Consider the following 12872-nt stretch of genomic DNA (forward strand, 5'->3'; position numbering starts at 1 on the left):
TTTCCCTTTCTGGCTAGAACCACAGGTGACAACAACTCTGAACCTTCGATAGCTATAATTATACTGTGCTCACTTAATGAGTTCAATTCTTGTTACATTTTCTCCCTCATGGCAAAAGGTACACGTCTCTGCTTATGAAGCACCAGCTGAACCTCATCTTTCAGAATTATGCAATGGGAGGAGTCCTTCATTTTTAACAGGTTTTCACAGAAACGTATTCCTGACTATTGGGATCTAAGATGTCCCTAAATTCTTCTGTTCCATTCATCCAAATAAGCATGACCCATCCTTTGCTATATAGATGGTAGCAGGAGTACTGTGTCCTTTAAAGCACAAAGGGTAATCAAGTTCACCTAATACCTCCACTAGTATACCACCATATGCTTTAGGTCTAATTTGAGATCCTCTCAACTTGACATTTTCAAATTTATTACACTCATCTGGACTAAACAGAATGAAAAACAAACCACAGTCTGCCATCAATGTCCACCTGAGAAATCGGTCTCTTGACCATATTGGAGTCCATTTTTAAGAAATTACTGTTTTCTAAACCTTCGACTAGTGATCTGAAGTCATCATGACCAGATTTCTGCTGCCACACATATAACACCCTAACACTTATTGTTTGGTGTCCTTTTTCTTTTTCTTAGCAGTCGTATCAGAATTCACAGCTTGGACCAGCGTTTGTAATGACATTTAATCCATGTACATTGCTGTAGATTCTACACTTGTGTCTAACGTTAAATTCTCTGTAGTTAACAATTTTTCCTGAATTGTCTTGCTATTAGTTTTTTCAACCGATTAGCCCCGCACAATTTCATCCTCAAAGGCTTTGTAATCACATGTTGTAGCTAATACTCTCAAATCACTCAAAAAAGTATCCACAGATTCCCCAAGAAGTTGTTTCTGTATATGAAAAACATATGCCTTTGCATAATGACATTGTGCTTTTCCTTACACCTAGTATCCAACATTTTGATCGCAGATGCATATTCATCCATCTCATCATCATCATAGCAAACAATAACTACAGGAGAATGCTTTAATACCTTCCTCACTTCTGTAACTAAGGAATCCCACAATAATGCCAGTTTTTTTTCTTCTGGCTTCTATTTGCACTTCAAACCCCTCCAATCACAGCTCCCATTCTATAGGTAATTTCTCAGGAGTGGACAAAAAATGGAAGACGAGGCAATAATGCTTGTTGCATTATGTAAAATGAATGCTATGTGAGAGAAAGGGAAAAAATATAAATATCATTAGATAGATTTACATGGAGGAAATAGCCTTTATTAAGTCCCAGTGCGGCACAATTAATCACAAAAGCCCGAAACACAATACGGACTAGTACTAAAAAGTCAAATGGGCTGTTCGCAGGAGTTGGAGGTAATGAAAATGTATCATGTGATTCGAACGATAATGTAAGAATAACATAGATCAGGCTGTCAATATTTTAAAGGTGTGAGAATCACCGATCCAATAAACGTAGATGCGCACACAAATCTTGTTAATTTAACACGTTGAAATGACAACGCACGGTATGCGTATCACCGATAAACTGTAATCATGCACGCACCAAATTGTCACCATAACAAACGTTAATTTTAATTAGCAGAGAAAGCGCATTCACATTAAAAAAAATCAGCCTCAATTTAAACAAGGTAACAATGTGTGCGTATCACCGATAATGCCCCGACGATACACATGCAGTATCCAAAGTTAAATGTTAGTGCAACCGATACTTGTCCCTTTGGTTGAACAGCATGAGCCGTTGCTAGGCAACATTGCGATCAACTCCATTGATTGATTGCACATGGGACGTGTTGGTTGGAAGATGTTGCTAGGCAACAGACCTTGCTGTCGTTAGGGCTCTGCTGAAGAGCGCCTGGCCAAAGAGAGTGACCAAGGACTAAATTCAAAGTGCACTTAACTGCAGTTTCTTGCGGCTGCTGTATACCATCATCGGACGCTGCCTTCTGAGGAATTCTGCCCCAAAAGCGAGTGAAAGAGTGCTTGACAAACACCACAGCGGTCCTCAAAACATCAATGTATCTACTTTGGCTGCACAAATGATAATTGCATGTCCTAGCAGTCACCAGGTTCGAGGCCAATCATCACAACCAAAAAGTCCTCAGAGCTGGTAATATTTGATGTAAATAAAGGTATTTTTTGGAGATCAAGTTGAGTGCGACCAAACAAGACAGGCAGCAGCCAACAACTGTTGTTTTCAGACTTCCTTGTTTTGCGATATTTTGGCTATTTCCTCTGTTCCCTTCAGAGGAATCTGTATATCCTCAGTACTTTTAGAGTCTGCAACATGTGGAAAAGAGAATTCAAATTTGCCCTGGATATATTTTGTGGAAAAAAAGGTATGAGGGCTTAAGCGTAAACTGCCTCAAAAATTTAAAAATAGGGCTCAGCAAAGGAAGGAGAAAAGGCTTAGCAGCCAAGTGGTTAAAGAACACGAAGTGGTAGAAACGAGATGTGGAGACACAATGTGCATGGCAAAAGCAGATTACCACATGGATATTTGAGTGTCTGAGGGAAAAAATACTTACTCCTTTGCAGACCATCACTGTGAGAAGTTGTATGCACACTAATGAAAGTGGGCACCCTGCACCAATCCAGACAACACTAATGGTGATTTTAGTGGTCTTAGACAACCTTAGAAAGCTCTTTAAGTTGCAGCAATGGATAGCAGCCTTGAGGCTTAGTCCAGAAGGAGTGTAAAGCAGCTTGTTTTACCAGAACATAATCTTATAGGCATAGAATAAGTGAAAAAGAACCACACAGTGTATTTATAAAAATATGCATTTATTATAAGACACAAACACATACAAATATCTCATAGCTGGAGATATACACAATGCTTTTCAATAGAAACAGGTAAGTAGCATGAAATGCACAGTGGTCATCAGGGGGAGACCAAACCATATACTAAAATAGTGGTATGCAAACCACGACTCGAGTCAAGACTATACCCAGAAGACGTACAAGTGCTGCGGAGGCCATGTGCAGAGTAGGAACACAACCGCGGGATCAATGCAAGTCAATGGGTAGGTCGAGGTTGCAATTTTAAGGAAGAAGGACCATTCCCAGTGGCCTCTGAAGAAACCCCAAGGAAGACAGAAGGTTGGAGAGCCACCTCACCCGTGGAAACCCTAGGAACCAGGATATCTACACCAGGGAAGCTGGGTGCATAGGTGAGAAGTGGCATCGGAAACCACGGTTGAACTCAATGGGAGACTTCGGGAAGATGCCACTACTGGAGAAGATGAAAGTGTGCGGTGGAACCCAAAGGTGGATTTAGAATGAGAAATACCTGCAGGCAGAGGAGAAAGTGTCTATGCCACTCAGGAGTGACCAGGAGGCACAGAAAACGAATGGCCACCGATGTTGAGTGTTGCAGGGAAGATAATGGTGACCTTGGACCTGCAGCTGTGAGGACAAGGCGATGCTGTGGAAGACCAGGAGCTGTTCATGAGCTGTCCCACATCGGATGTAGAGAGTTGAGAGGTCGTTGTCCGTCGAGAGCACCAACAAGCCTTGGCAACTGCAAACAATGTGGAAAGCAAAGAAGGTGCAGTGTCGGCACCAGCAAGGTCTAGGTGGCTCAACACAAGCAGGGGCGTCAGGGCAAGCCACGAGCAATCAGGGGAGCCCACTGAAAGCAAAGAAGACCCTCAATTGGACCCACAGGCCAGAGGCAGTAGAGTCGCGAGAGGACCTCAAGCAGCTCACCAAAGATGCAGGCCCACGGTGCAAGTGATGCAGTGAGGACAAAGATCTTGGTTACAGGAGATGCTTGAGGTGGAGACTATTTGGAGCCTGAAGATCTTGATGGAAGGAAACCAACAAGCCTTTGCAAGAGCAAGTCGATGCGGTGCACAGGGGTTCGGTTTCTGCGGTTCTGATAGATACTGGCCTCAGACTTGGTGAGAAGACAGGGAAGGCCTCGAGGTATGTGAAGAACCACCACCTGTGTTGCTGAGCCTTTCGGAGTCCGTGGGAGCCCAGGATCAGCAGACCGGTCAGCTTAGTTGTGGTGCCTGCAGATGCAGGGATGTGACTCCTTCACTTCAAGGGATATTCCTTCAGGTGTCTTGGATACCCACAGGTCTTGGAAGGTTCCTGTATGGAGCACAGGTGTTGCAGCAGATGAGCAGGACAACAAGATCAAGAGCAGCAGAAGTCTTCCCAGTTGCAGCCTTGATGCCCAGAAAGAAGTCCAGGGAAGTCCAGAGTGCCCAGACGGTCGAATAAGAAGTGGTGTTTTGAAATTAATCTTGTCCCACGGAATCTAGGGACCCACTCTCAGGTAAGCCCTTAGGTACCCCAAGGAATTCCCTTCTCTGCCTACTTAGTTATGTTAAAGAAATTCCTAATGCCTGCCGCGCTGGGTGGCAATGCTACTGGTTCTAGCCAAGTGTAGAGTTGCAATACACTGGGGGCGGAAACCGGCTCCAATGCTCAAATCCTGGCTAACTGATGTGGCATACTGTCAGACACAACTAACAGAATTTTGGAATCTTATGCCGACTGCGAGCAGGCCACACGATATTTGGAGACCATTAGTCACTTACCTACACAGATTGGCTGTGGATGCCTCAGACAATAACCTCCCCCATGGCCAGTTCGGTACGTACCCGGGAGGCCAATGCCAGGCCGGAGGTGCTCATAGCTCCATAGAATATGACTATCATTGTGATCTAACTTGTCTCTGTATGACTCCTTCCTTTCTTTTCTTAGAAATATCATTTGTTGTGAATGTCTAAAGAAGTTACACTGCTGCTAGATACCTCGTACACCTGTATAAGTATAATGATCCACTGCTGCACTGTATGTACTAACATGCTTCCACTAAAAATGTTCAATAATTTTTTTTAAAAAGCACCCCAAGGACAGGGTTGGGACGATTCAGTGTTTGGTCCCAGGGGAGGGGTCGGACAGTGGGGAGGATACTCCCATGTCCTTTGTCCAGTTTTGTGCCAGATCTTGAGCCAGCGGATCCCTGAACTGGTTTGAACTGTACCAAATGTGCTCTTTAAGCAGACTGAGTGGCGCTGGCCCCAATACACTAAACCCTGTCTGGGAGGTGGACACACCTCCTTGTGACAGGATACCAATTGTCCTGCCTTCCGCTGCTCAAGCTTGACTCAGCAGCAGGAGGGCAGAATTGTGTCTGTCTCTGGCAGCATCCATGTTGTGCTGTTTGGGTCTAGAAGACTGGCACCAGGATCACTGAGGGCCTCCCGGTGGAGCTTTACAGTGCAAGGAATCATACCTCCTACACCGTTTACGGTGTGGGGGTATGAGTCCAAAATGTTTGATACCAAACGTACAGCCAGTTTAGAGATGGTCATTGCATATTGACACAAGGCCACTCTATATATCGTAATGGCTGCTGCACTTACAGTCATGGCAGCGAAACTCATGACAACTTAACAAATGTCGATAATGGACCTATATGCCATACTACACCCTCCCCCTGGTAAGTCCATCGTATGTGGGCATAGGAAGAAAACAGGGTTCTAACAGCACGAGCAGATATTAAAAGGCGTGTCCATACATTTGGAAAAAGCAAAGACCAAAGTCTGTATAAAAAACAAGTTCAGGAAAAAGTAAAGGGCAAAAATGTAATGGGAAAAAGGCATCCGAAAGCCAAATGATGCTGGCTGGCCATGTTCATGATTAATCCATCAAGCTGTAGGTGCAAAAGAATGCAATACCCTCTAAATGTTCATCATTTTGGTCTGTGGAAAAAAGAGATGCCATCCAATTTAGCAAGCTGAAGAAACAAGAATGTTCTTCATGGTCAGGTGCTTCCATTATCATTGCAGGATAACTTGCGTGATCTTCAATGTAGCTTTGAAGTAGGAGATTCTGTGTAGCTTCACAGATATCTCATTGTGCCAAGATTCCAAGTGCAGCAGCACGCCCCATTAAGCCAATCTCAGAACAGTCCTGCTCATGAGCAACTAAGGGGGTCATCAGCTGGTCGAAATCCAGGTCCAGACATGATGTATTGGAAAGGAATAGATCCAATGCCCACGTAAATTGACAGCGGAGGCATGAAAATACGGGTTGCACGCAAGTGATATACCAAAACGGAAGGATAATCCATAAGACACGCTGAATGCCAGCCCGGTCTGTGCAGCACCACAAGAGGAGCAGCCATTGCGTAGCAGGCACAGAAGAAGCAGGATTCCGGAGGCTAATGCCAATATCAAGGGAAAACCGCCAAAGAAGCTGGAAAAGATCAAATGAATAAATGCAGGCATTACACCAATACAGTCTGAAAAGAAATCTCGAGGCCAGAACACACAGCCTTAAAAAAATGTGCCAGGCCTCGAGTAGTCGACGCATTGAAAATGCGATGTACTGACTCCCCAAAATGTAGTGGGAGGTTCGTATTTAAAGGTGTTTGAATTTCAGCGGCCACACTAGCCACCTGGAGGGTGAAGGTTTCTCGTGCGGAAGTCAGTGCAACTTCTTGTAGCGTTAAAAGCGCCTTTAATCTGCTCAGCAAATTATGCACTGGGAAACCGTTACAGTGTATGGTAAGCCAGCCAGCAAGCCACAGCATTCCTGGTTATTTAAAATAAGCTAGCTACTATTAGCAAGCAGAGTGAACGTGGGAATGATTGCCAGCACTGGTTTACCTTTCAAAACACACACGCGATTCGGAGTTGACAGATTACATGCTCCATGCAATTGTATGTTTTTGTATACTAGGGAATGCCCTACTGTGGAGTCACAATCCTCCCCGGTAAGATAAACCTCAGTATCTTTCCTTAAACATCGATAAGTGAAAGGCAAGGACCACAGTTCATGTAGAAAGGTATTTCCAAGGGGTTTAAAGTGGCCTACAGGGTAATGTTTCATACAGTTGCTAAATTGAAACAGAGAGAAAGGTAAAGATATCACCCCATGGATTAACCAAACAGCAGAGTCAGATTCTGCTACAGAAAAAGGTAAAGGGTCTATTTTTTCCAATGGCCAGAAGAGTGTAGGTAGCATCTTTCATGGACATGAATTGCTGTTTGTTTGTTAAATTAAACGCAGAAAACAAAGCAGTTGCATTCACATAATCCCACTGTACTTTTCCCATTTTCAGAGTTTGCAAAGTCCATGCAAATTGCTTTACAGAACGCAATTGATTCTGACCATGATATAAGAGATTGTAATCAAAATAGAATGGATCACTTGTACCTGTTATCCAGGGTTATATGGTTTTTCAACTGTTCCTTAAAAAACCCTCATTCACGTTTAGATGGTTTGGATGGCAGTATATCTTGATTCTCTGCCTAAATAACGTGACAGCATCATCATTGGGTTTAGTTTATGCTTCCTCCACCTGGAGGGAACCACTGGATATTTGCAGTAGCGATCAGAGATAACAAATATAGGATGAAGTGCTCGTGTCCAGTGAATCAGTGTGTTAAAAAGGGGGAAAGATATTTCCTCGTGCTACCTAGACTATAATTTTTATTTTTGTCTGGTGCATGGGAAAAGAATAAAATGGGAGGAAGTTGTGCAGGATGGGCGTGTAATGTGTCCGCTGCACAATCAGTCCAAAAAGTGGGTCGGCATGTTTCAGCTCCTTATTTGCCCCGCAGGGTCATGGGGGCTTTCATCAGGACCTTAACAGTATATAGTGATGATAAATATGGGTGTTGCCCACTATTTAGGTGAAAGAGGAGTTCAGATGACAATTCGCTGAACTCCTAAAAAAGGTTATTACCTTAAAGCGCTCCAGTTCGAGGCTTCAACGGAAGGGTTTGAATGTGGCTTAAGCGATTTTCACTGTGTGCACGACTTGTGCTTACGCTGTCTTCCTGTTTGTATGGAATGGATCACGTTTCCTTCTATCTCCCTCACAATTGATTGACTACATGATATAAGAGAGACACATCTTCTTGTACAATGTCAATAACAGAGGTAACAATATTATCTAGTGTATATATGTGTGAAGACCGTGTATTAATACAGTTGTCCACAACTGCCATAACTTTTTCTATGTTTGCCTTGTCTATTTCCCGCAAACGAGAAGCTGCTTCAATTTGAGAAGGTTTCTAAATTTCACTGTATGCAGCGTATAGCCATCGTTTTGTTCTAGGAGCTCTAGGCCCCGAGGCAAAATCAGCCAAATCAATATTGTTGGACAACAATGAAAAGTGTTGTTTAACGGACGAGAGTGTAGAGTGCTGCAACCACTGTTGACATAATTTACCCACTGAATAGGTTGTGACAGTATGCGAATGAGAAAATCTAGGGTTGGGTCTGTCTTGCGTAAAACATAAACTAGAGGTATGAAAACGGAGTTGGCAGGCATTTGAACTAGTCTACCAAACTAACCAACCTAGGGGGTACATTGCAGATTCATTAACTGAATTATTTTGAAATAACATTTGTAATGCTTCAATGGTAGAATTAGTGCACAAGCGGCAATCATTATATTCAGCTACGGATGGGATGGTAGGGGCATTCATTTTTTTAGCAGTAAACAAACAAAAGCACGTGGTTTGGTATACTGTATTATTAAAAATAAAATTTGTGTTGGGATGAGGCAGGCATGATGTAAGGCTTCAGTGCCTTGCACTTGCCAATCCTTAGAACCCCAAACTGATTTTGTTTCAATGGTGTCCTTCCAATGGTCATAACCCTTTACAGACAGATTATGTTGAAAAGTATTGGAATATATTAATTTACTATGTGTTAACATGACTTTCTGAGCAGAAGGGCTACTTAACTTGAAATAATATGACTCAGGTTTTGATTTATCGAAATCTGTAAAGTAAGTAAACTTTTTCCTTAGTGTTTTTGAGCTGCCTTTCAACGGATTGGGCAATGTTACCACTGAGTGTAATTTACGACAGGACAAAATGTATTGGTCTTGTGTAAGAAATGATGCCCATAATGTTGATAACAGAACAGGTCGGCATAATTTGCAGAATTCATATACAAGTCTTCAGCATCAAAGGCCGCATAATATTTTAAAGCACATCCCAATCATCAGAACGTATGTTTTTTTCACTACAACACCCAGTGAAACACGAAAGATATACTGTACATTAATGAGCTCTGTCGGACCATGAACTTGAAAATCCACCTTATCCTAAACTATGCCATCCGAAATCGGGAACGCAGAAATGTTAACAAGAATCTGGTCATGCTTCATGAGGTGAGACGATGATTGGGGTGCCAAAATACCTTCAACAGAGTTCACAGCAGAGCGTTAAGGCAAGTAGTGACCATTGATGAGTAGGAAAAAGAACTGTCAGAAATCCAATTGACATGAAAAGAAAAATCATAATTGGTATCAACCAGATGTATGTCCAGGGAGGAACAAAATAAGTTTGTTTAAACCAGGATAAAAAAAATTGACAATTTTGTCGGATCCCTTGAGGAGGTGGATGATGAGTCAAAAGAAAAACTGTCATGGTGCAAAGGACTATCCGGCAAATTATGCAAAGACCCACTTGTGGGATATGTGTATACAGCCTCCGCGTTGCAGGAGGAAGCTGTGGGAACAGAAGAATGGTCAGCAACAGGGTCCATCTCGATGACAGTGTCATGTGGCATATTGGATGACGGACCACTTTCATGAGTCCTCAAAATTGTGGGATACGAAACAGCAGGTATCACACTATTCATGATCGGACAGATGTTGTAGCTTGACATTGTCCACTGAGATGTATCTGTTGTCTTTGCGACCTGGAAGAGGTAAAATGACTGTTCGAGTACCCTTTAGGCCAAGCACTGGAACCGGTGCACGATAAGAGGGACCAAATTCCTTTTTGTTCTCCACCTTTTCTCGGACCAGATCTCCAACTTTAGGAAGCTAGCCGACCACCGGATTCAGGAGCGCTGCTTCAGCTGCTGAGGACAAATGTTCAGTAGCAAGGCCGGCACGGATATCTTGTAGGTTCTGTAACATAGTAGAATGATTATATATGTCAAACGTCGCGGCAGCCACCACAACGTCTAGACCATCAAGGTCTGGCACAAACATTTTGATGCCAAAGAGCATCTTGTATGGGGTCCGCCCACCCAGAGGTCTTCTAGTGCACGTTGGATGCCATACAAATGAGCTAACCAGTTCCTGCCAGTACCTAAGACTCTAGCTGTCAAGGATTGCTTTAAGTCACGATTCATTCGCTCCACAAGTGAATTGCCCTCAGGCCTGTATGGAGACGAAAACTGCACCAGCACCCACCAAAGACTTCATCGCATCCTTGTATGCCTTAGAGGCGAATGCTGGACCTTGGTCTGAATGAAAGGTGCCACAGGCAAAAATCCCTACAAAGACACGCAAATCCCTGATGACATTTTGAACGTCAGCACTGCGTTGTGGCCATACCCAAAGGAAGCTAGTGCACAAATCCACTGCAACTAAAATATATGTATATGCAGTATCTGAAAAAAAGGGACCGCAGTGATCAAAATACACACCAGCAAAAGGGCGATTAGCAATGCAAAGTGGTGTTTGTGGTGGACATGTTATGGCAGAAGGCTTGATCTGTTGATAGATGTCACAAGAAAGTACACAATTACGAGTCTGTTTATATAAACCACGCCACCAATAACGTTGCTGCAAGATAGAAACAGTCGCAGACACGCCATCATGGGCCGCAGCCATGCCTTCGTGTGCGGTTTTGATTAAAGTCTGCCTGCGGTCCGCGTTGGGAATCAGCTATCTCCAACATCGGGTATTCTAGAAAAAGGAACATGTTCGGAGTTAACTGATAAGAATATTTAGAAGGGAAACCTTGTGGGTAATTGAGGCCTTCCTTAGTAGCAGATATTGCTGCCAAAATGTCACTATCAATCTTAGTGTTGGATCTAGTAGCGTCTGCTATAGAACACATGACTACTGTAGATTTGGCTGCTTTATCAGCCAAACAATTCCCAAGAGCGTGTGCTCCCACACGCTGGTGGCCAAGAGGAATTATAACATGCATGAGCGGCAGACACTCTTTAAGATCTGCCACTTGAACCCAAAGCGTTTTATGCTTAATTGTGCTGCCTTTAGAATCTCGATAATCATTTTGAGACCAAAAGAATAAGTTGTCCTTGAAAGACTGAACACAGTAATAAGAGTCGCAGACAATGAGAGTCGAAACATTTGGATCAGCTAACTCGAGAGCATGAACCAGAGCGTGCAGCTCAGCCAATTGTGCAGTACAGTCTCCCAGTGCCTGAGTATGCACATTGGAAGATTTGAACTCTCCATTCACCATTGTACCTGCTACAATGGCACAAGCGCTGAGTAAGCATGTTTAGAATCCGTGGACCGTAGCGCCGAACCATCGGTGTAAATGAAACATGCGTTCTCCTCCAAAGGAAGCAAAGACAGGGGAGGCGGATGAATGTGTTCATACTGCAAGAACTCCTGTGTCTGAAGAGAGGGGTCAAAAATAAAGGTGACATCCGGGGACGTCAAAGAAGTAGCCCATTGTATCCAAGGAGGATGCAAAGCCTTTGAGTATGGCACATTTATCTTTGTCACTCCTTTTAAAGCAGGGTGATGAGTAACCACCAAAATGCGTTTTCCCTGTGCAAGCGTGCGTCCCTTTAGAACCGTCATCTGCACAGCTGAGCATACTTTTTCAGCAGTCGAAAACCTAATCTCGGCCAAAGTGTACAAATGTGATTAGTAAGCGATAGGTACTGTGTCTCCTTCATTGTACGTCAAGTAAGTGAAACCCACTGCGCCTGGCACGATTCGTATAGCAGAATATTCCTGTAACCAGCTGGCTTTTGAAAATGTAGGTTGTATCAAGGCATAAAGCAGCTTGATACGTTGGGCATATTCGGGAATATAAGAATGCCCGAAATTCACAAATCCCAGCAAAGACTAAAGTTTTTTCAGGGTAGTTGGAGACAGCAAACGTGCACATTTCTCCAGAAAGTGGGGAGCCAAGCCCCAACCTTTGTTGTTGAGCACATAGCCAAAAAAGAACACCGCATAACACGCAATGTGGGATCTGACAAAATTGAATTTGTAGCCGTAGTCTGCAAATTCCAGAATTATGCAGTCAACACGGCACATATGTGGCCATAATTCGTCGCCTCTGAGATGGATATCGTCCACATACGATTATGCATTTGGGTCTATGCTGTCCAACAGAGAGACAACACGTGCAGCGAAAACCCCGGGGCTATTTTTATACCCAATAGGCAAACGCCAGCATTTTTTCTGTTTTCCACCGGCCGTGAATGCGGTCCATTGACTGCTTTCAGGGGACAGGTTGTGGCTATAAAAACCATTGGAAATATCAAGTGTCGTTTTATATTTTTTACGAACTATGCTGTCTATTAAAGCAGAGCTATGGGTATTCTGTACCACAAATGTCCGACAATGAGAATTCAAATGCCGGTAATCAAAAACTATGCAGTAAGACCCATCGGGTTTAGATACATTAAAAAGCGGATTATTCTTTGGTGACACACGTTTCAATCACTCCTTGTTACTCCAACTGGGCGAGAATATCAGCAATGGGACCTTTAGCTTCCCGCCATATGGGATATTGGGGTTGTGGTTGAGGCATAGACCGCAATTGAATATCATGTGGCGGTGAATCTTTATCCCAGCCAACTTGATTACAGTACAGTGCCGGTGCCAGGGCTAAAGCCCACTCAGCCGCAAAAGCCTCTGCATGCTCCTTGGGGACGTAACGCGAAAAACTCGGAAATATCACGTCCTCCCCGCGAGCCGCAGCGAGAACAAAAGGTAGGGGCCAATCCGCCTCTGCTAATAAAATGTCATAGGAAGCAGTCAGATTCTCCCAAAAAATACCTGTGACTACACGCTCAATGTCACCTACTATACGAAAGATCATATTATACAGCCGATCCGGGGGGACAAC

This window comes from Triturus cristatus, chromosome 2_1, assembly GCF_964204655.1.
Source record: "Triturus cristatus chromosome 2_1, aTriCri1.1, whole genome shotgun sequence".
Classification (NCBI taxonomy): Eukaryota; Metazoa; Chordata; class Amphibia; order Caudata; family Salamandridae; genus Triturus; species Triturus cristatus.